This window comes from Sorex fumeus, unplaced genomic scaffold, assembly GCF_029834395.1.
Source record: "Sorex fumeus unplaced genomic scaffold, SorFum_2.1 ptg000044l, whole genome shotgun sequence".
In the NCBI taxonomy this organism is placed as follows: Eukaryota; Metazoa; Chordata; class Mammalia; order Eulipotyphla; family Soricidae; genus Sorex; species Sorex fumeus.
This window is the reverse complement of record NW_026606101.1, coordinates 32578567-32606040: the sequence shown is the minus strand read 5'-3', so window position 1 is coordinate 32606040 and position 27474 is coordinate 32578567. Positions and strand designations below refer to the sequence as shown.

The window sequence follows — 27474 nt, the reverse complement described above, 5'->3', positions numbered from 1 at the left end:
ACCCAGAGCTGTCACATACAAGGTAAGTACCGTACCAACTGTACTCTCCTGCCCCCCCCAACTTTATTTTCTAGTAAGTTATTTTAAATTCATAATAGTATAAAATAGACTAGACAGTTGTTTTTACTGCTTCCAGGTAGAACATCACTCAATAGCAAATAATCATTAGATATTGAATAAGAGACAGACTGATCTTGTTCAAGGTTCAAAAATTACATTGGGAATCAAAACCAGATAAGATCCTTGTACTCAGAGAAGTTCCATTGTGGTCTGGAAGAAGCATTTTAATCAAATTAACACATAAAAATGTCAAACTGGATGTAGTATTATGAGGATAGAAGAGAAAAATATGTATTTAGAATATACGACAACTCGAAGGTACTCAAGAGAAATGTATGTCCAAGCTAACATCAGAAGAATGGGAAGACTAGCTAGATGTAAAAAATAAAGGAAGAATAATCCTGGAAGACAGACTCTATATGCAAGTTTCTGGCAGGAGGAGTCTGGCAAATAACATCTTGAAAATATAAAATAGCCATTTCATTTCTAATAATTTCAATATATTAAATTCATCGTTCAGAATATAAAATAAAAATAGCAAACACCCAGCATTCTTTTTCTACTCCTAAGAATTAAAAAAAGCATAATTTAGGGGCCAGAGCAATGATACAGTGTGTGGGCGTTTCTCTTGCATGTGGCCCACCTGGTTTCAATCCACAGCATCCCATATGGCCCACTGAGCCTGCCCAGAGTGATCCCTGAGCATAGAGCCCAGAGTAAGTCCTGAACACTGCCAGGAGTGGGCCCAAAACCAAAATAAACAAATAGCATATATTCAGACAGATGAAAAATGATCAGTAACATTTTTAAAGATAATAAAAGCTACATTAGTCTATATATTCTATATTCAATAGAATGCTCCACACAAATTGCTTAAAATCACAAAATACAGAACGGAAGTTTTAATTACTACAAGGTAATATTTTATATTGAAATTTTAGAATCCTAAGTGAATCTCTGCTGTAATTAGCAATCCTGCTGAACACAACACACATCTAAAATGATTTCTTTGTTATTATTAATCTAAAAGTTATTTAATTTTTTAGTATATTCATCTGCATATTTATACTACAATGTTTTAACATGCTAGCACACAAAAAAAAATCTCTACTGAGCAACTGTTTACTTAACAAAGCACAGAAACATTCTGTGGTAGTTTCTGGGAAGAAAGAAAGCGGTATTTATGTTTTCCTTAAAAAAGTAATTAAATGGAAACTCCTGCATTTAAATAACACTGAGTTAGTGACACCAATGGATTGTGGCCAGGAAATTCAAAGTTAAAGTTAAAGCTGGTATTCTCTCCTTAAATCAGGCTATTGTCCTGCTTGCACTCCTAGCCTTGCAAATTTAATTAAACCTAAGTTCTGACCAGTTGATATAAGTGATTCAGAAAACTCTACACAGGCATTTCATCCTGTAGGTGGCCTTTTGTACTCCATTTCCTCTCCTGGGGACATAACAAGTCTATATACATTTTTTCTTCTAATTGAAATAAAGTATTTGGGATGAAAGAAATATTTTATTTCAAGTATTTAGTAATTTCCCAAACACAATGTAGCAAAACTTTACGTATAATGTCATTTCCTTCTCACTATCTGAATGAATGAAACTGGGGTCTCATTAAAAAGTGCACTTTCCTAATTTAACTAGTTTTTATGTGTATTTAAAGTGTGCTATGCTTTGTGCTTCAATTAACCCGACTTTGTGATAGTTAAAAAGATTGCTTAAAATCAAACTATAATTCATTCATACTTTAACACTACCCAAAAACTATTTTTGGCAAATTAGTTTGCAAAATATCAAATAGCAAGCTAGTAGTTAAGTTTAAAATGATGTTTAGAGTATGCTGACAAAAGTATATTTTTCCTTTTACTCTAATAACAAAATCTTGAAATTCAATTGCAACATTTCTCATTGAAAAACTCAAACAAATAGGGGGCTGGAGCAATAGCACAGCGGGTAGGGCATTTGCCTTGCACACGGCAGACCCAGGTTCGATTTCCAGCATCCCATAGGGTCCCCCGAGCACTGCTAGGAGTGATTTCTAAGTGTATGAACCAGGAGTAACTCCTGAGCATTGCTGGGTGTGACCCAAAAAAGCCAAAAAAAAAAAAAAAAAGAGAGAGAAACTCAAACAAATAAAACAATTTAATATTGTAAGCACCTGCACTGAAGTTTCAAAATCTAGCTTTCCAGAAATTCAAATTGAGTTTTAGAAGCTGGATTTTTTTTTTTAAATTTCTCGAAGAATGACAGTGATTTCACAAATTTCTACAGTGGTCTTATGTTATTTTATCTGAAGTTGTGTGGGGGCATATGGAGTCTATTGTTTAATAAGGGTTGTGGATTTAGTATAGAGAAGACTTAAATTGCCTATACTTTATAACAGATGTATGGTACTACACTGAAGGAAGAGTAAATAGGAAACTGTTTATAAATATGTACAATCATCATCATATCCAAGGAACAGCATCTATCATGTTGCTAGAATACAAAGGCCCCAACAAAAAACTGCAAGTTACGTCAGTGAACATTACAGAGTAGACAGCTTTTTGCCCATGCTCTGAGCAAAACATTTGAAAAACTTTAGCAAAAGTTAGAGAAATTATTTTTCAGAACTCTTTGCAACTGTCTGATGTTTACAGTAACCAAGTGTATTCAGAAAAAAAAAAGCAAAATTTTTTTAAAAAAAAGACCTTTTAAAAAAAAGGATATATTTGAGATGTTTCCTCACTCCATACAACATCCTTCCTCACCTCAATAATAATCTTTAAAATGGCCGCGAATTTCCCAATTTCCCAGTTTTCTGGGCTTCAGAGGAAGAAAATACCTTACTTTCAAGGAATGGTAGTTCTACGTCCCAAACCTAGATCTGAGGGAAGAACAAATGTACCTGACTTTGTTTTTCCTAATAATTTGGACCAAAAAGTAACAGCTATTCCTGGAAAATATTTTAAGGACAACAAACAACCCATTTATCTGGGACAAAAATAATAAATCAGGCAAATAAGATCAAAAGCCATGAGAAAATGCTAGGGATGATAGAGCCTTTTTGAAAATAGGGCATGCATAGTATAAATTTATGTATACGTTCGTATATTAGAAATTTAAAAACCCATAAACCTACCCAGAAAAGACCTATTAATACCCTTTTTTCTTTCACCTATGGGTGATCTATAAACTCCGTTCAAGCAAGAAATTAAGGGTAGTCCCTTAATTTTGAAGATTACAAGTCCATCTTCAAATATTGAGGCAGGTTTAGCTAATAGTTTCCCATTTTCTGCTTCCTTCCTTTATAGTTTTATTTTATTTCCATTTTTCTTTTTTTTCCTTTTGTTGTGGGGCCACACCCAGAGGAGCTCAGGGCTTATTCCTTACTCTGTACTCACAGATCCTGGTGGGCTTAGGGAACCATAGGGGAAGATCGAACCCAGGTGGACCACACACAAGGCACTCATCCTATTCACTGTAATATCACTCGGGCCCCAAGCTTTTTTTCTTTTATTACTGACTGGCATTCAAGTTAATATCTCATAAGACATTAGCAACCACATGTGATAACTGGAGCGATAGCACAGCGGGTAGGGTGTTCGCCTTACAAGCGGCCAACATGGCCGACCCGAGTTCGATTCCTCCGCCCCTCTCGGAGAGCCCGGCAAGCTACCGAGAGTATTCGATATGCCAGACACAGTAACAACAAAGTCTCCAATGGAGACGCTACTGGGCCCACTCGAGCAAATCAACGATCAACGGGAGGGCCTTTACCTTTTACCTTTACAAAATAAGATTTTAAATCACTGAATAGTTACAGCATATAGCAATCAATAAAAATAAACTCTAGGGAGAAGAATGTAATTTCCAGAGTTACCACATTATAAAAGTAAAAATGTTCAGTTTTGAACATAAAAACTTGCAAGACAGTCAGAGATTGACTCAAAGTGGCAGGACACATATATGTCATGTGCAAGGCCCTGTGTTCCATCGCTGGCATCTCTGAGTCCCTTTAGGTTTATTATCTCTGGTGGCACATGAGCCAGGTAGCACTGGTGCCCAACAGTACAACAGGACCCTGAGGTCTGTAGTAAGTTGCTGAGCACTGAACCATCAGGCATGCACTATTGGGACCAAAGGAATGGCCCCAAAGCCCTAGACACTACTGGGCATGGCCTCTATTAATACAAAACAAAACAAAAAAAATCCTAAAGGACTAAGCAAAAAATGGTGTTTTATTAGCAAAAGAATATGAAAAAGAATCACCAGACTTAAAGACTGTAAATCAACTATCTTAATAAATCCTCATTATAAAAACACTTTAGACACAATGTCTTAATAAACCAGAGGGTTCTTTAAAAGACATAATATTTTCAAATGAAAATTTAAAAATCAAGAAATTATTTTAAAAATTCTGGAAATGAAAAGCACAATAACTAACATTAAAATCTCAGTAAGTTATTTTAATTGCAGATAATGAGCAGAAGAGAAAACCAGCAAATAAGAAGATACTAAGCAAACTCTAAGGTACATTTTACCCACATATAAATAATAGGAATCCAACATGAAAAGCAGATAAAATAAAAAGGAAAAGATATCTGTAGACATAATGGCTAAAATACCTCCAAGTTTGATCTACAGAACGTGAACTTGCCAGGGTGGTAAGATGAGGGGGTAGGATTTGAAGGAGAAGGTCCTAGAAAGGTGGTGAAAGGAAACGGAAACACTTTGGAATGCATGAGAGGTGGCATGAGGATGCTGTTTGCACAAAACCCAATCACTGACAGTATTGCGAATCGTAGTTACTAAAATAATATTTTTCTTTAAATTGTCATGTCTGTTAAAATACATCAATCTATATATTCAAGAAATTCAATGGACTCAAAGGACACTTTGAAAGAGATCCATGCAGACACAATCATATCTGACAATAAATTTGTCAAAGAATGAGGGTCAAGAGAAAGTCTGGAAAATAAAAAGGAAAGCAACTCATCATTCATACAAAGGATCTTCAGAAAGATTAACAGCTGATTTATCATCAGAAGGCCTGGACGTCAAAGGAGAATAAAAAAATATTTTGAAGTGGGGGAAAAAGGTCAAACAAAAAAACTAATCTTCGACAAAATTACTCTTCAAAGTGGGGAGAAATTAAATGCCACAGAAAAACAATTGCTAAGTTAAATGTTAGTAAAACCACACTATGAGAAACGCCAAATGGAGAGCTTTAGGCACTGAAATGACTCCAAATGGAACTTGATATGAAGAAATACAAAATTCTGGCAAAGTAACTATAGACTAAGTAAATGAAGAAGTATTAATACATTTTTGATTTATAGCTCCTGTTTTCATTTGTAGTAGGATTTGAAAAACACATTAAACTACGTTCATTATGTTAATGAGCACACAATGTAAAATTATGCATTTTTTTTATAAAAACAATGTAACAATGTTAACGATGCTACCTTGATATCAATCTGAACATACTGGGGCCAGGGAGTTAGTGTAGTGAATGAGGCACTTGCCTAGCACACAGCTTATCTCAATTCCTCCTGAAAAACCTAGGCATCTATAAGCATAGTTTCATTGCAACTTCATGGTAGCCATTTAAAAAATCTTTAAAATATGACCAGAAAGACAGTACAACAGCTAAGGAGTTTGCTTTGCTGTGGCAAACCTGGGTTTGGTTCCTGGCATGAAATATGTTCCCCAGAGCGCCAGTAGTAATCCTAGAGTACAGAGCCAAAAACAAACCCTGAGCACCAACACGTATGATCCAGAAAAAAAAAATGAAGGAAGAAGAAAAATTGTTTTGTTTTTTGTTAATTTTGAAGAACTCTATAATACAATCAAAAGTGATTAAAGGAGAATCAAAGCAATTCATTAAAAAATTAAATAGGAAAGAAAGCAGTAATGGAATAAAAGAATACAAAAAGAAAGGCCATCAGACCTACAGAAAACAAAAGAGCTCAACAGTAGAAACAATGCCCTGTAACTGCAAATCTAAGTGAATGATCTCTGTAATCAAAAGTCAAACACTACAGAATAGGTAAAACACACATAATACAATTATATGGGCTGGAGTGATAGGCCAGCGGTAGGGCATTTGCCTTGTGCGCAGTAGGCTGGCCGAGCCAGGTTTGATTCCTCTGTCTCTCTTGGAGAGCCTGGCAAGCTAGTGAGAGTATCTTGCCTGCGCGGCAAAGCCTGGCAAGCTACCCATGACGTATTCAAAATGCCAAACACAGTAACAACAAGTCTCACGATTGAGACGTTACTGGGCCTGCCCAAGCAAATCGATGAACAACGGGAGGAACGTGACCATGACCATGACAATTATATACTGTTATTTTCTTGAGGGCTTGACCAAACCCAGCAGTACTCCGGAGCTACTTCTGGCTCTGGGCTCAGAAGTGATCCCTGGTTGTACCTGGGAGACTATAATGGATACTGTGGATTGAACCAGGTTTGACTGCATACAAGGTATGTATCTTACTTCCCATAGTATGTCTCTAGCCCCTAATGAGACTAACTTTAAATCCTAAAATGCAACTAGGTTGAAAGTTTAAGAACAGGAAAAATGTATACCATACAAGTGGCAAAAAAAGTGTCACATTTAAACATATTAAGTCAAAAATTAATTCAAGTGACAGATGAGATATAGTGACATATAAATACATCAAGAAGAAATGAAAATTATATACATATTCACCTGGTAGCATAAACCCCAAATATTTACTTTAAATGACATGACATACTTGGAGAAAAGTAAATAATTCTATAATAATAAATGAAAATTTCAATACCTTACTTTCAAAAATAAACAGATCAGGTAATAAAGGGCCTGTAACAACAGCATAAAAATAAAATACTGCATCATTAATTGCAGAGTGAATATGCTTAAATTGAGTAAAAATATGGTACCGAGTATTTTCAAAATATACCATGTCAGTGTTAGGCCCAAAACAAGTTTTATTATAAAGATTTAAACAGAAAAACATTGTCTTCAACCACAATGGACAAAGATATAAATCAATAAAAAAGCAATTGAGGAAAATTCACAATTACATAAAAATTAAACAATATAACCTTAATAGGAAGTTAAAAAAGAAATAACAGAAAACAAAATACCCTGAAAAAAATTAAAATTCAACATTGCAATTTACTAGAAGGTATAGTAATAGTTCTCAGAGAGAAATATGTACCAAAATTCATATGGTATAAAAGAAGAAGGATATCATACCTGAAGGAACTACAAAAAGAATAGCCAACAAAACCAAAGCTTCACTGGTGAATTCTACCAACACTAATAGAACAAAGGACACCATTCCTCCCCAACTTCTTTCGAGAAATATAAGAGTACTAAAGACTTCCCAAATCATTTTGCAAGGGTAGGATTACTCCATAGAGACAAGGGCATTATATAAAATGAGAACTATAGATTAATAGTGTTTATGACGACAGATGTAAAAATTGTTCCACAAAATATTAGCAGATAAGACCAGCAATTTATTAAGACGTCCCACACCATGACCAAAGGGATTACACACCATGCCCCAAGAATGCACAGGTGGTTCAACATAAGGAAATCGATCTATGCAGTATACCACAATAATGGCAAGAAGCAGCAGCAAGTAGTGGGGTGGGGGTGAGGGGGAAGAACAAAACCATGTCATTTACACACACATAAAGGAAAATTCAATATTATTTCTTGATTAAAAAGGAAGCAAAACAAAACTTCTATGAAATGATTAAAGAGATTTATGAAAAACCTACAAGTAGCACCACCAGTGCTATTTTTAAATTGTGTACTGCAAATGAAAGAAAAGAAGGAAGAAAAAAAATAAAAATTTGGGAAAAATCAGTAAGACTAACTATCTGCAGATAATATAAGCATATCTGCATAGAAAATCCCAAGAACTCCATAGAAAAACTTACTAGGTCACAACCAAGTTCACCAATTAAAATCAACATAATTCTTTTGTTCTAACGCATGTAAGTAGCAAACAGTCCAAAAGATATGGAAGAAATTAAATGTATTTTCAATAGAATCCAAAATAATGATGCCAGAGAAATAATATGTGAGTAGAATAACTGTCTTGTATGTGGCCAACCTGTGTTCTATCCCTGGGACTCTACAGGTACCCTCAGCCTGCCAGGAATGACATCTGAGCACAAAGCCAGGAGTAAACTCCTAACTCTGCTGGGTATAGCCCAAAAGCCTTAGTTATTTTTTGAAGAAAAAATAATCCAAAATAACAGAATACTTTGAAATGAATTTATTCAGGTAATATTGTACAATGAAAACTGCAAATTATTACTGAAAGAATTTAAAGAATAAATAAGCATAATTGACCTATGAGTTAAAAATCTTAATATCATTATGTGGCAATATTATCCAAAGTGATCTTCAAAATTAATGCAGTCTATCAAAGTCCCAGTGTAATTTTTCTTCTAATGTTTTTCAAAATTGCAAAAGCTAATTTTTGAATTCCTATAGAATTTTAAGTAGCCTGGGATAGCTAAATCATGTTGAAAAGAAAAACGAATTTGTGAGACTCACATATCCTAATTTCAAAATGCAATGCAAAGTCATAGTAATCCAATCTAAGGATGTCACAGGATAAACATCCAGATCAAAGAAACAGAATTGAGAATCCATAATTAAACCTAAAGATCTATGGTGAAATGAATTTCAAGAGATGTGAAATTATTCAATGTAAAAAATGTAGTCTCTTCCATAAACAATGTTGCATATTCTCTTACACCATAATAATGTAGACTCTACCACAGTTCCACACAGAAAATGCAATTCCATATAAAAATGACCTAACTGTAGGAACAAAAACCAAAACTATTCAAAGATACCATAAACGTCCACTGAAGGGCTATTTACAATGCTAGATGAGGGATACAGAATACATGAAATACAAAATGTGATACACACACACACACACACACACACACACACACAAAACAGGTTACCCCTCAACTGTAAGAAAATATAAAATGTTTACCATCTGTGACACCATGAAACTGTGGGGGTCAGGCTAATTGAAGTAAGTCATAAGGTGAAAGATAAATTGCAGATTACCTCTCTCATATATGGGGCAAAGAGAAGCAGAGCAGTAGAACAGACAATGCAAACAGATGAATGAGAAACACCTGAACTCTGACCATAATGTGGAGGGAGAAGGAGGTGGGACAAGGATGAGGAGGAAGAGAGGAAGGGGAAAGGGAGGAAAAGGAAAAGGAGGAAGACTTAAGAAGAGAGGAAGGCCAGCAGACTGTGGCAGAGAAAAGGATATTGAACTTTGGTCGGAAAGGGTCAGATATATTTTGAAGCAGGATCAAACTGTATTCCTAAAACATAGGTATTTTTGTAAAGTAACTTTCCTTCAAATTTAAAAAATGAAATAAATGAAAGAGAAGAAAAACAAAACAAAACAAAAAACAGGGATATGCCTTTCTAACCATGGACTTTGCAATTGATTCCTAATTATGACACCAAAAACGCAAGCTGAAAGTTGATGAATTAAGACTTCTTCAAAATTAAACATTTTTGTAGGACTATCAAGAAAGTTAAAAGACAACCCACCACATAGTATAAACTGTTTTCAAATAATTACCTGGTAAGGGTTTAATTTCCAGAATACATAATAAACTTTTACCATTCAACAAAAACACCACTCAATTAAAAAATAGGCAGAAAGGCCAGAGAGACCAAACTGAGGTAAAGTTTGTGGCTGACCCTGGTTCAATATGGGCTCAATGAAGTTGCACCATATGGTTCTTCAAGCATGACTGGGTGCAACTGTCTAGACATCTGAGCATTGCTGTGTGTGGCCCAAAGGTCTTTGGACACTACCGGGGGGGGGGGGAGGGGGCAGCTCAGGTTAATCCCTGGCATCACAGGGCCCTTCTATCACTGCATTCTTAGTCCTCACATTAAACCACTAGCCTAGAAAGAGTGTTAGGAGGAATATATCCAAACTTATGTCACACAGAAACTTATATACTAATATACACAGAAGCAGTATTTACAACAGTAAATGTGTTGTAACTACCCAAATGATCACCAATAAATGGCAGAATAAATTTTAGTTATAAGCGTATGATGGATTATTATTATTAAGTCATACAAAACAATGAAATTCTAGAAAGCAAAGCAAAACAAACTGGGGCTGAGCAATTGTATAGAGGGTAGGGTGTTTTCCTTGCACATGGCTGACCTGGTTCTCTCCCCCGCAACATACATGGTCCCCCAGCACTACATGCCTGAGCACAGAGTCAGAAGTAAACTATGAACACTGCCAGGTGTGGCTCCAAAATAAAATAAAATTAATTCATTATAATGTGTATTATAATACAGATAAGTTTGAAAAAATATGGCAAATTAATGAAGCCAGGCACAAAAGATATGATACCATTTACATAAAATATATAGACTGGAAAATCCATAGGAACAGAAGATAGAAGAACGCCAGGAGGTGAGGACTGGAGAGAAGATGTAGAGTCACTTTTTAACGCATTTGAGCTTCCCTATAAAATGGTAAACCAGATAGGTAGTATCTGTTTAACACCGTGAATGGAGTAACTGCAACTAAATTGTCTGTGTTGAAGATAATTTTGTAACAGAGACTAGAATGTAATAAGTTATTGAGTTTATTATAGTTATTGTATTTCTTCAGTCCCAAAGCAATTACTTCATCTATAGAAGTTCAGAAACTCCAGAGTAGAATCTTGTGGCCAGAGAGATAATACAAGGATTTGCCTAATATCCCACTGACCCAGGTTCAAATTCCAAGCACTACATTTGGTCCTCTGAGCACAGCCAGGGATCACAGAGCACAGATCCAAAACACCCCTTAAAACTGCTTGATATATAGTACCCAAGCAAAATAAACAGAATAGAATTTTAAGATTCTGTCCTTAAGGGAAGGAACGCTACCAGACATTAAAACTATTCATGCCTGAGCCTCCTGGACAAACTATCAATACTGAAATTATAAACATCACTTTTATTAAACCACTAAAAAAGAAACTGAAATATGCAAACATACCAGAGGTGCCAATATGCTGGACCTAGAAAAGTTCAGCAAACCCAAATGGAACAAAATATTACAGTGAGCTCTGGACAAAACACAAAAAGCCAAAGAAAGATGCTATTAGAAGAAGCATACATTTCTATATTGAGCCTTTTTCTTTACTCTTCTTCATAGTCAGTGAATTGGCTACTGGCTTTTTTTTTCTTTTTAAAGAATCCTATTCACAGTCTTCATCATTTCTAGAGAGCTGCCTTGTCCACTGAACATTCTGGCAAAAGTGGTCTAAGAACCATCTTGGACAGTTAAATTATCCTGTGTATTCTTTCCATCAGAGTGACACACTTCATAGAAACTGAAATATTTGGTACATAAGAAGAATAAGAGAGGTGTGAGTTATTTCTTTGTTGAGGTTTTATTCTTCAGTATAATCATTCAAATGGGAGTAATATTTTAACTCACTAATATATAATTATAAAAAATACATGGAACATCTATTTTATCTCCAGATTCATACTACATTTCAAAACAAAATCTGAGTTCTGATATACAAAGCTAAGGCAGCATGTACTAGTAAAAAAATTGATAACAGTAGACGATAAAGAGTCATAACCTTAGTTTCTTCTAAGCACTGAAAAATGTAACAGGTGGCAGAAAGGGTAGGATTAAGATATAAAATCAAAAGTACCCCAGGGCTTGGAAAGATAGCTCAAAAGGCTAGAGTTGATTGCAGCCACTGACCATTATTGGCTGTGGCACCCCCAAATTGGTTTTTCCCAAATTGTATAGGGCATCTAGTGAAGGCAATAGTATTCCTTCCCACATGATACGTTCTATGTCATCAAACCTGGAAGTGATGTCAAAACACTTCATAGTCTTCAAAGAACAAACTAATCAACTTTAGAAAATGAGTGCACAAACTTGTAAATAAAAGTATTATAATCACTGAAAACTAAAAACGTGAATTACATTTCCCAAATCTCATTATCTCTATGTTTCTTGTCTACTGGAAAGGGCTAGAAAAATCCCATTTTTCAAATATTATCCTGGCAGAATCTGTGAAGATAGTTTTATTTTATTGATTCTCTAAATGTAAAACTTCTGGTATAAATGAAATATTAGTAAAATATGTTGAGTGTAATTATAAAACAAGCACTATGTTAAATGCTTGACATAAATGTATACTATTCAATATAACAGTGAAAAACGGAGGGCCAAATTATAAAATGTGATTTTCTAAAAGTAGGCATTTCTGAAAATCTCTTATAAAAAAAAGGATGCCTGAAAATAGCAGTAACTAACAGTAAATAAGAACTTAAAAGCTTGCAACTGAATGTGATAACCACAGTAATTCATTTTCTCTCTCCAACAACCCCCTTGAGACAGGTAGGGCAGCTGTTATTATCCTCAGGAGAGATAAAAGTGATTCACTCAAGATCTTGTTACAAATAGCAGTGGAGGGTCTCAAACTTCTCCCAGATTTCACACATACTTCCAGATGTAAAAAATATTGAGTAAAGAGTATGATCTATCCCAGCTCCATTTTTGAGATTCATCTTTTGTATGAGAATTCTGAAAAAGAATTTCTGGCAGAAGTTGATCTAATACAAAATTCTCTAGCATTAATGCAAAATTAAAACCAGTTAAAGTAAAATTTTGAGAAAATTATTAATACTTAAAAAGTCTCGTCTGCAAGGCAGTAAGGAGCAGTAAATTAAAACAATTAATTCCAGAGGCATTCAGCTCAGATATGAAGCCAACTGAAATAATATGTAACTTTGCATAACTACTTAACTATTTTATTTTAGATTATCAAAAGGGAATAACATTATTAACTATATACTCAACCTGTTGACAGCATTGAATGAATTAATTTTAGTAAAGTGGTTTAATATAAAGTATTGTACCTATTGTACCTCTTTGAAACTGATCCTTTACCTACCATATTTCACTCTGCTTTTGACTGAAAGCTGAAATTGTCTTTGCTTTATAAAATGAATAATTTTGTCATTTGAAGGAAAGGAATATATTATAGTTGTAAAGATAAGCTGGCTATTTCAAAGAACTAGGGTTGGCATCTTTCAGAATGGACACATTTAATTAAAAAAAAAAAGGCGGGGGGAGAAAAAAAAAACACCTGTGTGTGAGATCAGGGGAAGACCCAAAGTTTTTTGATGGTAAAAGCAGTCTCTTTGGCCTTTTCTCAAAACCTTGGAAGCACTGTGTTATTTTCTAGTTCATTTGTGAATCTTATCAATGTCAAATGCACTCACATATTTACTGTGCCTGTCTTTCTTGACAGATGAACAGAAATTGCTCCGTCGAAGTTGACCAGCAGATAAGGCCAGCAGAAGCTCTTCAGCTGTTTGCTATCCTCAGTTCTAAGGAGAAAGTTGTGAGAACCACATCGAAGGGTTTTTTGGGCTATATTTGGTGGCTGAGTTTTGCCTGGAAGATCCTCATATTTAACCCAAAAATGTGTGAATAAAACTATCCCCCTTTTTCTCTACTGATTATAATTTTGGGGGTCACAGCCACTAGAAACACAATCAAACTGAGTTAGAAGAAATATGAGAGATTATCAATTTGACTTAAAAATCTTTTATTCACAGAATATAGACTAAGATAATTGAGATAAGATGTTTTACTTCTCTCTGAGAATTGTTCCATTACAGTTATAAGCTAAACAGTGAAAAAAGGCAAAAATATAAAATACTTAAATAAAATTCATGCATAATCTGCATTTTGTAAAAAGTAATAGAGCATTACCATGCACAGAATTGAGATTGTTCCTTTTGGTGGTTTATAATACCAAGAGTAGTGTGTTATCAGAAAGAACAGTATTGTGGCAGAATGCAATTCTCAAAAATGACTGCAATAGTACTCCCAGCTCTTCAAGTTGTACTTATGTTGCGACTCTGACACTCAAACTTGGAGAGGTAGGTGTCCATATTCCCACCCCTTAATTAAGGACCGGGCTAGGCTAATGTAAATAAAACTGAGTTCCTCATCAAAACAAGTTAAAAAAATAAGATTCACTTATTTCCGCTTCTCTTGATAGACTCATTCTTCGAATCCAGCTATCCATTCCATAAGGGAGCCCGAGCAGTACTCAGAACAACTCATCTGGAAACAGATACCTGCAGCACACAGTCCAGGCTGAGGATCTTAGCAGAAATCAGAACCAGTTTGGTTACTTATGTTGAAGGTATATTCTCCAGTCCACAGATGGCTACCTCACTTCATATCATGAAGCCAGAGGTGATCTATAACTATTGAAAATCATGAATAAAAACAAGTTGGGGGTTGGGAAGGGACCACCAGGGATCAAAACTAAGGTCTTTATAAATGAAAAGTATGAGCTCTGTCTACCACTGAGCCACATTTTTAGACTTGTGAAATAAGCTACCTTTGTTATTTTAGGACACCAAACTTTAGAGTGGTTTGTTTCTAAGGTAAACAGATAACTGGACAGCAATAGGTAAAGCTACTATAACCAATACAGTAGGAGGTTTTTATATGGCAACACTGTAAGAATGGCTTAAAATTTAATATATCAGTTAATTTTAACAAATAATGGCATGACATAGAGAGTACTATTACTCCAAAGTTATATACAGGAAGACTCAAGCATACTTTCACATAAAGAAAAAGTAATCAGCTAAGAACAAGCAGAACTAAGCTATAATAAACTAGGTCCATCTACAAAGCCAGTACCTTAGTCACATCACTGAGCAGTCAAGAGACCTGAACTGAATCATGGTTGAACATTTATACTTAGAGTACAACTGAGCCAGCTGCTCAGGTTCTACTCAGACATATCCCCTCTTGTCATAACCAGAAGGACATAGTATCACATAAACTACCCTCTCCAAATACAAACTAAACAGTCCTTGCTAAAAAAGCGCCCTTCCAATTTTAGTGATGATAAAATGAAAAAAAAAACTTTACCAAAGATTTTCTCAAGTAGGATTTTATATTTTAAATACATATTATCAAACAAAAACCAGAAATTCACCATGTAAAAATTATAGCACAGAGGGTAGGGCATTTGCCTTGTTTGCAGCCAACAATGGCCAACCCAAGTTCAATTCCTCTGCCCCTCTCGGAGAGCCCAGCAAGCTACCGAGAGTAACTCGCCTGCAAGGCAGAGCCTGGCAAGCTACCCGTGACATATTCAATATGCCAAACACAGTAACAAGTCTCACAATGGAGATGTTACTGGGCCCACTAGAGAAAATAGATGAGCAATGGGAGGACAGTGACAGTGACAGTGACCACTAAATCAGAAGGCATATATAAAAAATCAGAAGGCATATACAAAGTAATCATTTTCATAAAGTTTATATAATTTATATTTCACTGATGGACATTTGATTTCTTTCATTATTCTCTCTCAAATAATTCTTCAGCAAACATCTTTCTTACAAATTCTTTCCTAAATTATAATTTCATGATCACGACCATCCTGTTATTCGTCGATTGCCTCGAGCAGGCCCCAGTAAATTCCCCTTCGCCCTAGCCCTGAGATTTTTTTAAAAAGTGCCATATTCAAGGCTTTTTCAGAGTGAGGAGAATGAGACCTTTCATTGTTACTGGTATTTGGCATATTGGGTACACCACGGGAAGTTTACCAGACTCTGCCAAGTTCGGTAGCTTGCCAGTTTGTCCAAAGTAGGAATGAGATGATAAGATGTCGCATGGCCACGGCCGCAAATGCGGCCACGTGCTTCCGGGAGCTGGGTTTTATAGTCTCTGAGTCTTGGCCGTTGATGGGATTACACGGCAGAGTCTCCTGCCCCCGCGTCTGGCTGTCCTTGCCAGGGTCCCTTGGAGGGGAGCAGGTTGAGTTTTCCTCCCTTCCCCGATCAGGGCTCCGGCAGCCGAAGACCTCCAGAACCAGCCACCACCATGCTGAGACCACTCTCCGCACACATGAAGGTACCAGCAGGGGAACAAAGGCATGCAGGTCCTGGGGCTGAGGTCTCCAAGCCTACTCGGATCGGGTTTGAGCATCCTCCACCCAGATCCTCCAAATTCCAGTAGGCGGGGGTCACACCCACCAACTGGTCCCCTGGCGTCGTGTAATCCCATCAAATTATAATTTACTGAGTTAAATATATATGTATATACATATATATATATTCTGAACTGGGGCTAAAAAGATAGTACAGCAGGGCACTTCTCTTGTATATCAGGGCTTATACCAGGGCACTTCTCTTGTACACGTGGCTGACCAATGTTCAATTCCCAGCATCCCATATGGTCCCTGAGCATAAGTATGGTCCCTTCAGTTCCTAAGTACAGAGCCAGAAGTAACCCTAGGCATCATGGGGTGGGGGGGGGGAGTGGTAAAATATATATGTGTTTATGTACATATATGTATACATATATATACTGCTACAGTCATTGATAATTTTTAGTACCATTTACATTACAATTTCAATCACAGAATCATACTTCACTCTGTTCCACATTTAAATACTACTAAATGTCATTTAAATACCATTTTCTACTTTGATAGGTTATGTATAGTACTTTTTAATTTTTATTTTACTACATATATTAAAAATACTACCGATACAATATAAGCTATCTCATTGGGCACCAACTTTATTCTTGATATTTAGTTTGGGTCCATATATAGCTTTAATCTACGTATTCTGGTTTTGAACCAAAGTTCAAGAAGTTGACATTCAGATTGAATTGCTATCTCAAGTAACAGAGCTGGGAGTCCAAATCTCAGACAGAGGTTTGTCTGATACCAAGACTTAACATTCTTTCTGTTATTTTGTAGTACCCACTGTGATACTTAATGACTGCAGTTGATGGTTAAGAAAAGTAGAAACATAAGTCAAGTTAATTTCCTTAATCTGCCTTAAGGAATGCAAAGATATAAAAGGAATTGTCTTCCAGACTGTATTTTCCCAACGACAATTAAGTAGATGTTCTAACTTTTGATATGAGCAATATGGTCAAAGAATTATGTTCACTTACAGTAGTAGTTCTCAAAAACATTCTTTCAGTCTTAAAAAAATCATTCCATGAATATGACTGAGTGTAATTTCTGAGGTTTCAGCAGAGCTAAGTATAGTCATTGTGTTCCTGAGCATCCCAGGGTAGCTCTGGTAATCCCAGTACCACAGAGTCCAAAGAGTACTGCAGCCTTGGGAACTAGCACTGAATCATCAGCCTAATTGGCCAACTGTGGTCAGGAGTGACCCCTGGATATCCTTGGCACTTTGAAGAGGACCTCCCTCATAGAAAAAGTTTTGAGTTCCCCAATGAAATTTAATTTAAAAGATGTTCACTGAAGAATTATTATGAATTTATGAGTTAACCAAAGAGGGTTGCATTTTTAGTTGAGTATGTTAGATTTTAAAATATTTATAAATTTTAAAATAAAATGCTAATATTAATGTACATGGTAGATAATGTTAAAATTCAATAAATAAATACTTATGTTCATAATGATATTATGTGGAGAAAGCATTTTAAAAATAGAAATTTTGGGGGGGCACATCTGGCAGTGCTCGAAGCTTACTTCTGAGTCTGTGCTCAGGTGGTCCACAGGGGAACATATGTGTGCTAGGATCAAGAAGGGTCTGACACATGAAAGCAAGTTCCTTAACCCCAGTTACCTGTCTGCCTTGCTCCAAATAAACCTTTATGCAGGACAGTGGCATTATTTTATCTTTCTGCAATTCACTGTTATGTGACATGAGAGAAAAAAATGGGTCCCCATTTATACTTTACCATTCAACTTTTGGTGATGCTATTGGTCACAGAGATTGTAAGAACTGGAATTTATATTTATAAAATAGGAATATTTAAAAAGTAAAAAAAAGACCATATACATTAATCTTAAAGAGCCATGGAAGAAGTAACTGTGAAAAATGCTAATATTTAATGTACATGGTAGATAATATGTTAAAATTCAGAGAATTTTTTAAGAATAATATTGATATTCATTTCATATAGAAGATAATTGTTGAATTAGATACAAAAAGAACAAATCTTTAAATTAAGAAAACATTTTTATTAAAAGATAAAAGAAAAGTCTCATGTAAGCAGAACTTACAACAAAAATATCACAGACAACTATTTAGGATATAGTTTTTTTAATTTGATACAAATCAATGGGAACAAGAATAGAAACATTTTAAATTATAAGAAAAAACATAACAATAAGGCACTTTTCTTAGAAAGTAAAACTCAAAGGCCCTATATCTGTCTGAAAAAGTGCATAATTCACAAGGAAGAGAGGAAAATGCCAACAAATACAAAAGAGTACCATTTCACGTACATTATATTGACAAAACAAAACCCCTTACAATTAAGGATTTACATTCTAGTTATGGGAACATAGCAAACTCTTTAAAGATAGAGCATCAGCTGCTGATTTTCTACACGCCATCTACCTTCCCCCTTTTTTCCCTGACTTCATCTTTTGTTCAGGTATCTACTTAATTCCTTTTGACAATAATTTTCAAGAGGAGCTGAGCCTGTCCCCAGCCTATCACCACTGTCTTATTTACTCCTGTAAATAATCAACTTGGGCATTAACTAGTAATTCTATTTGAGACAATAAGATATGGAAGAAAGTTGGGTGGAGGAATTTCTGGGAAGTTTCTTTACCCCTGAGAATTAACAGGGAGATAGGGTATCTTTGGTTATTGTTTTCTCGGCATTTGATTCCTTGTAACTTTAGGAGACCAAGACAGAGAGTCAATGAATAACAGGGATGGTAGCAGCCCTACCTCTGGATTTTGCATTATGTGAAGTAATAAATTCCTAATTTAAGCTGCTTTCAACTGCAGTGTCTCTTGTAAATAAAAACATCTTAACAGAGAAAACAATTTTGCAACATCTATTCTAGGCAAAAGATAGACATCCCCTATAGCCCAGAAATTTCACTACTGGGTATATAAAAAGAGAAACTCAGGCTGTGGAGTAGAAGCTATATAAAAGAATGTGTCTTGTAGTCTTGGTTGTATAGGAGGACAACTAAATAAAATTTTGCAGTTAAGAGATGAATAACTTGAATAAACATTAGAAATACATGATTATTAATGATAATGAGTTACTATGAATACCAATATATTGTAATCCTCTTCTTCCTTTCTGGAATGATGATCCACTCTCTTGGATAATGAGATCAAGTTCATCCACTGCAAAGCAATGATCTAGTTGAAGCCTGGATCATTTAATGTGTGGAGGTCCATGTCTACCACGGCTTAGCAATTTGTACTTTCACACAAGTGAGAAATAATTTCTATACTGTTTAAATTACTCTTCAGAGTTTGTGATGGCTTTCTAATGACACCAATTTTAATTAAATATTAAATACTAAAGTTATGACAGTAGCTGGTTCTTATTAAATACTAAAGTTATGACAGTAGCTGGTTCTTGGAAAGGAAAAAAGTACCTGGTTACAGAAGGGACCTTTCCTAAAAGTCCTTTCTAAATACATATATATGTGTGTGTGTATGTGTATGTGTGTATATATACGTATATATATACATATATATATATAAAGTGATATAGACAAAAATTTAATAGCAGATTAAAAAAGAAGGAGTTGGAGATGATCAACAGGGGTTAAGGTGCCTGCCTTGCACAAAGTAGATTCAGGTTTGACCCATGCAGCGTATGGCTCCCTGAGCACAGCCAGGAGTGAGCCCTGAAGAGCAGTGAGCAAGGAAGGCCCTGAGCACAGCTAGGTCTGACCCATCCAAAAAACAAAACATCAAAAAATTCTAAGACAGAAGCAATTAAAGGGTTAGCTTGTTAACCCTTGATTTTGAATATCAAACCTTTCACACCACTTATATTTTATTTTCCTTTTCTTTAGTCAGTCAGCAAACCTGTCTTCATTATCAAAACAGGATCTGGTAATCTTATTTCTGACTTGGTCAGAGGAAGAAGTGATAAATAGAGGTATACCTAGGATTTGAGAGTGACAAGTTTGCTTTCTGGGCCACTGAAGAAAACCAAAAAGGTAAGCACGGGAAGAAAGGAAGCAGCTCAACTAGTTTTATATTGAATTTATATAAATACGAGAATTAACTATCAAAAACTTCTGTTAAGCTTAATTGTTACACTTTCACAGTTTCCACTTCTGATGTGCCTCTCCCTACAGGGTATCTATCTGTTCTTTCCCTTTCTTAAAGAACGCCCCCCACACACTTTAGGGTCCAGAATGATAGTACAGCAGCTAGGGTGCTTGCTTTGCATGTGGCTAACCTGGGTTTGATACCCTGCATCCTTTATGGTTCTCCAGCTCTGCCAGCCTAAGTACTATGGGTGGAGCTCCCTCTCAAATAAACTCTCTGACTTAACCCCCAAAAGAATAAAGTAAAATTGTCTTAACTTTTTAACGTAAAAAACCACTAACATTAAAAAGTAAAACTTCTTGGGGCTGGAGTGATAGTAAAGCAGGTAGGGCATTTGCCTTGCACGCAGCCGACCTGCGTTCGATTCCCAGCATCCCATACGGCCTCTGGAGCACTGCCAGGAGTAATTCCTAAGTACAGAGCCAGAGTGACCCCTGTGCATCACCAGGTGTGACCCCCACCCCCCAAAAAGGCATAAAAAGTAAAACTTCTTATGTTTAATTCTACCTTATGTTTAAAAAAATAGTTTCCTCAAACTAAGAACTTGCTGAAGTATAAGTAAAAGTTGGCAATATTTGTATAATTTTAATAAAGACTGTCAGATCTGTATCTTAATTTTAAACTGACAGATGAACACTAGTAAATCATTTGTAAATTTGTTCACTATTACATTTTATTATTATTATTATTATTGCTTTTTTGGGGCCACACCCGGCGATGCACAGGGTTTACTCCTGGCTCTACGCTCAGGAATTACCCCTGGCGGATGCTCAGAGGACCATATGGGATACTGGGAATCGAACCCAGGTCAGCCGCATGCAAGGCAAACATCCTACCCGCTGTGCTATTGTTCCAGCCCCCACGATCACATTTTAAATATCAAGCAAAAAGGATTAAAAAATTAATGAAATAATTATAAAATATTTTTAAATTCTCTCATATTGATGGCTACCCAAACCATGAAGGAAATTAGACATACTATAAATACAGTCTTATTTATATGCTACCAATTTGCTATGAATCATAATGAGAAAATTTAAATAGAAACATATCTTACAAAAAATTTCCTACTGTTAAATATGTTTAAATTTTGTCTTATTAATATTTGGAATAGAAAATAGTATAAAATATTTAATTAATCCAAATCTACTTATTGATAGTACTTTTCCCTTGAAAAATCTTACAATAATGAATTACTACCAGCTTCCCCAGAAAACGAATACTAAGTATAATAAGTGTTATAATATTATATAATATATTAGTATAATAGTATAATATAATAGTATAGTATAGTAATAAAAACTATACCATACGACAATCTTTGATTCTAGTTTATACATTTTCTTTCCATAACAAGAATGTTTTGTATCTAAGTAATCTAGACTACAAGAAAATAGTAACTCATAAAAAAGATCATCTCTAACACAAGATTAGCTAAAGAGCCGGTTTCCAGAAATAAGAAAAAACTGACAATTTCAGGAAATCTTCCTCTCAGAGAGCCTATTTGTTTCTAAAATTAGCACCAATAAATACTTCAGAAATAGTGAAATAAAAAATGGTTTGTAAGGAATGACAGCTTGGTTGCGATTTAGAAGACTGGCTGGCTTTAGGACAATCCATTTGTTATCTCTAGTAAATACACATCTCAATAATCAGACATACATTGATCTGCTCCTTAAAACTTAGCAATTCTTCCAAAGCTCTGTTTTACATGAATCATTGCCAAGGAATTTGTCCTTTGATTTGTAAGTAAGTCTCAGATCCAGTTTTAGTTATCTCAAAGTCTGAACCTACGAGACAATAAGCAAAAGAATTTTTCAAATTGTTTCATTCTCAAAGATAAACTGTTAAAACACGCAGCTCAACATAACATCAGTGGATTATGCACTTTGAACAGCTCTTGGCCCTACTCATCATTTTGAAGAGGAAAAGCAAATATAAACAGATTTTAGTTTGTCTAGGTATGTGCCTTCTCAGATTGAGTAATGAACCCTTATATACACCACTGTATTTAAAGTCCATAATAGGAAACTGAGACGTATCTCACATACACATCTTTATAAAAGAGAGAATTGACGCACCCCCCAAAAATTGCAGTTCTTTCCCCAGAGTCACACAGAGTCAGATGAATGCTGCATTTACTCATCTTCCCAGAGTCAGGGGAGTTGGGGACCATTTGTGATGCAGGGGATTGAACTAGGGTGTGCCACTCTCAGGCAGCTCCCTCCTTGATGAACTATCCCTCTGACTCTCCTTTTAGCATTTAAATAAATAGAAAAGGATGACAGGATATTGAAAACTAAAAAGGGGTCCAGTCTACATCAGTCTACCTCAGCTGGAGGTTTATGCTTCACATTCTGCATGGCGATACATGAAAGTCATGAAGAAAAAAGAAAGTAGGGATTTCCTTTTTGTCCAAGCCAACTGCCTCACCCTACAACATTTTATTAGGTACTTACCTCTTCTGAGTCATACTCTCTCTCTCTCTCTCTCTTTCTCTCTCTCTCCACTCTTTTCTCCTCCCCCATGTCTCTTCCTCTCTTCCCTCTTTCTCCCCCCACACCCTCAGACAAAGGAAAAAAAGAAGTATCTTTACTCTACCTTTATCCCAATCCCTGAATTGTTAGTCTACCTTGGGGGTTGTAGGAAAGAATGATAAAACAGAGGGTGAGCAGACAGGCACTCAGGGAGGGAAATAACCACTCTGATTTTGCTTTGATTTCTGTTTCAAGTCTTGTAATGACAGATCTCACTCCAGTGCAGTATGTTTTGGAAATATAGTTAAAAGGATATGTGATTGCTTTTAGGCACATTTTAAGTGTTGACTAATAAAAGGCAAATATCAAAATAGAACAGTTTAATAAAACATTTTTAAAGCATTTTAGTATTCTAAGGCATCTGTGACCTGCTGAAATTTAATTATTTCTCCAATACCCTTTGGAATTGTTCAGAAAGACATGGTACAGTTTCTATCTGGTGCATTAAGCATCTGGCCTGACTTCACAGAATTACAGATAGCTGAATGTGCACTCTTTATATATTTTATTAACATCCCATAGGCTCATATTTAGATTGTAGTACTGATGTGCCCTGACATGCATCACTACCTGTTGACAGAAAAAAAAACTGGGCTAGACTTGAGAGGGTCTACAAATAGAAAATCTTTTAAAGATGTTTTGGCAATTTACACACAAAAATCTGGCTTTAAAAATGAAAGAGAAGAAAAAGAGCAGCTTTAAATTTAAAAATTTATAAAACATGCCCAAGTTTCAGCATGCCAGATCCTCTGCAAATGAATTAATTTCCAGCATCCGTGTTTTCATTCTCAAACTAATAATGTCCAATTTTCCTTTGCTTCATACCCTTTTGTCCATTCTCAACCATGTGTCTGAGTGGACTTGCCCCTAACTATCATTCTTTAGGGGATTTCATCTCACCTGCATATCACCATCCTAAGCTCTAGCAAGGGTTTCAGGAATACGCATGTGATCAAGCTGACACAAATAAGAGAAGTTCCATGAAGGTGCTTCTAGGGGTTCCTCTATTTTCTGAGTACTACAATATGAGAATGCAAAATGTGTAAGTTACTGCCAAACAGAATGACTAGAGCTGTCAAAGGTCTACAACACATAGCCTAAGGAGGCTGCTGCCACTGAAAAAGGATAAACACTAAGAGCCATAGTTCAACATAAAGAGTTAAGTTTGGGGGCCACATCTGGCAGTGCTCAGGGGCTACTCCCAGCTCTGTGCTCAGCGATTGCTCCTGGCAGTCCAAAAGTTTCAAACCCAGTCCACCTTCCTGCAAAGCATGAGCTGCATACCACTGAACTTTCCAGTCCTCAGAGTCATATTTTTAAGCCTTGTCAGCTTTACCTTAAGCCATACTATACACACAAATTTCTCAGTTATATAAACAGACAGTAAAGCTTGGATGGACTTTGACTCATTAGCGATCAAAAATTTTCTCAGCACAAGGCACTTAATATACCAAAAGTCCATGATTTTTTTTTGTTGCTGTTGTTTTAACATAACACTGAAGACTTTATTCTTGTGACAAATAGTGATAGGAAAATCATTAAGAATGGTTTTTCTTAAGACAAAGAACTTTAATATATTTTAGGATTCAATCTCAAGCACTATGGTTGGAAGTGGTTTAGAGATTCATCTGCCTTACTAAATGCTTTATCTAAGATCTTCAATGAATTTGTATACCCTGAATGAATGAATCAATGAATGAATGCAATATCTTAAGTCAGAAACTGCCAAGAGAAATTAGAAGACCTAAACAAAATGACTACATATCAAAGTCATTTTGAGCTGGAAGTTGGTTTTTATAACCCTCCCTTCCCTCCTCACCCCTCCCCTCTTTCCCCCCTCCCCTCCCCTCCCCTCCCCTCCCCTCCCCTTCCCTTCCCTTCCCTGTTTTTCACTGGAGATCTCACTCTCACAGAAACAGAAAAAAAAATCCTCTGATATTTATCCATTAGAAAGTTATAGTTTTAAAACTGGTGTATGCTATTGGAGTCCATTTTCAGGCCAGTTGTTTACAATATGCATTTCTGTATGCACAATATTTTTTACATGAAAATGTTATTTTCTGTAAACAACAGAACAAAGTGAAAAATGTCTATAGCAACTCAACTAGGTCTAAGTCCAACAACAAAATCACTAAGAACATCTACCTATTTCTCCCACACTTCCTCAGCAATCCTAATTTTCTGGTTTTTCTCCACTGCAACATGAAATAATGAAGTCTTTTTAAAAAAGTTCTCAGTGGTTCTTTCCCATCTCCCTTGGTATACTCTTGTACTAGTGTTCCCTTTTATCCAGATTCTTGGATGCCTTCGCCTTCATCTTAACAATGGCAGCTGCCATTTATTAGTCCATATCATGTAATAGGAATTGAGCTACTGGCCTCAATGAGATTAACTAGATTGTCTACTACACGATGACAAAGATGGAATCGAGACTCCAAAGCCATGGGGTTAAGCATTAGGCTATAGAGATTTCTCCACTTAAATTCCTCACTTCCCATCACAGTTTACAGGTCTTGATACCAAAAAATCACCTGGTTTCCTCGCCCATCAACCACGACAGTCATTCCCTCACCTAAGATTAAGCTTTCGTAGCTTAATCTCCCTTAGGTAGCACATAAGGAAAATTCAAGTAACTTAGGTTAATGCTTAACTTTACCAGAGGCAGTATGCATTATTACAAAGGGGTACGGATTATTATAGGCTGGAGTGATAGCACAGCTGGTAGGGCATTTGCCTTGCATGTGGCCAACCAGGCGGACCCAAGTTCGGTATCTCCGCCCCCCTCACAGCAAAGCCTGGCAAGCTCCCCCATGATGTATTTGATATGCCAAACACAGTAACAAGTCGCACAATGTTACTGGGCCCACTCAACCAAATTGATGAACAGCGGGAGAACAGTGACAGTGACATATTATAAGTTCACCTCCAACTGGACGAATTTCAGGCAAGTGAAAAGAATCACACGCGCGCATGTGCATGCACACATGCGCATGCGCGCGCGCACACACACACACACACACACACACACACACAAAACAGAGGCAACAAGAGAATTTATTTCTAGGCAGGTAGAATTCAAAGGGTCCTCTTAAATGTTTGTTTCTAAAGAGAGTGAATTCGTAAGGGAATTACAATTTTTCACTATATCTTCTCTTCTACATTTTAATCTACATTTGAAAAAATTATCAACTCCGCATAACTGACATTCAATAAATTCCTGCAACCTATAGTGCCATGTGATTAATAAAAGCCCAGAGAAGAAACACAAATTCATATAAAAACAACAGTCTAGGGAATAAATACGTCTGAGGTCCTAACTCACAGGACTCCTTTAGAAAACTATAACCACAATTGTTTGTTTATCTTTTCTGTTTTTGTCATTCAGACCTTGCTAGTTGGAGACAAAACTTATTAACTATGGATAGCAATTTGGCTAGGCAAAAATACAACCAATTCCCAATGGAAATAGCTTCTATAAAGAATTATATCATAAAATAAGTCAATAGATGTGTTTTTCAGTAACAGATAAAACTTCATGACTTACTGAGAGATATGTTATTCCAAAACTTAGCAGACACATTTATGTTTAATTGTGTTACTTACCTCAAAAATGGGCTTTTCAAGAGACATAAAATTCTAAATGAGTGTGCCTTGAGAAGCCAGTGAAAGTACAAACACAAGAACAATATGGATCAAGACACAGTAACAACAAAGTCTCCAATGGAGACGTTACTGGGCCCGCTCGAGCAAATCGATGATCAACGGGAGGGCCTTTACTTTACTTTACTTTACTTTATATCTCTTTTCAAGGACCCACCTTCTACTTTGATATCATTCATCTCAAGAGGAACTCAAAAATTAAACTTTTATCGAGGAAGAATATAAAAAAGTGAACTAAATGAAACCAAATGAAGAGACCAAATTCAAAGACTCCTGGGAAAGACCATTAGGTCCTCTCCTTCAGAAATGCACATTTATACAAAATACTAAAAAATCAAATGATAACGCTTGTGGACCTCAAAGAATAGACACTGATTTAAATAAAATTTCAAGGAAACTAGTAAATATATGTTATTTTTAGAAGAAAAAGTTAAGAGAGCAATATTCTTCCTCAAAATACTAAACTGTAAAATGTACTTTCTTGGTGGAAAACATATAGGCCCAAAATAATTGCTGAAATACTGAAAATCAATCTTTGAAGATAAAAGTCTATACTTTATTAATTAGACATAGCTCATAATACCTTAACCCCACAATTGTCCGGTGCATTTCATGTACCTAAATTAAAAACATTTTAGTAACTTGCAACAACAATTATTTGAAGATTTTTTTCTTCTTAGAAAGTTTGGCTATACCTGACCCCATTTTCTGAGCAGCAGAAACCTCAAAAAAGGAAAATGTTCAATTTAATTTTTCAAAAACATTTTTAAATGTCCCCAGTCATATAAAATATAGTAACAACTATATTCTAAAGAAGATGAACAAATCATAAGAACATGAGAAACATACTTTTACTTCCCAAAATCTGGAGCAGTAAATCACTCACTACCTCTAGAATAAAGGTCTAATCACTTCCATTTATGTTTTCTTTTAAAGACGTTTTAACATGCCCATTTCCCTTCCTGTAAACAAGAAGGGTTTATTTTGAACTGCTTTCTATTCATTTGTCAAATAAATATCCACAGCTGGGGTTTCTGGCCTTCATAATTATAACATCATTATAATGTA

The 27474-nt window shown here is 35.7% G+C and overlaps 1 protein-coding gene across 2 annotated transcripts in view; it reads right to left on the bottom strand.

Annotated features, from left to right (window-relative positions):
- MACROD2 (mono-ADP ribosylhydrolase 2) overlaps positions 1 to 27474 on the bottom strand; it is a 2391823-nt gene that overhangs the window by 2031783 nt on the left and 332566 nt on the right. The window lies entirely within an intron of this gene.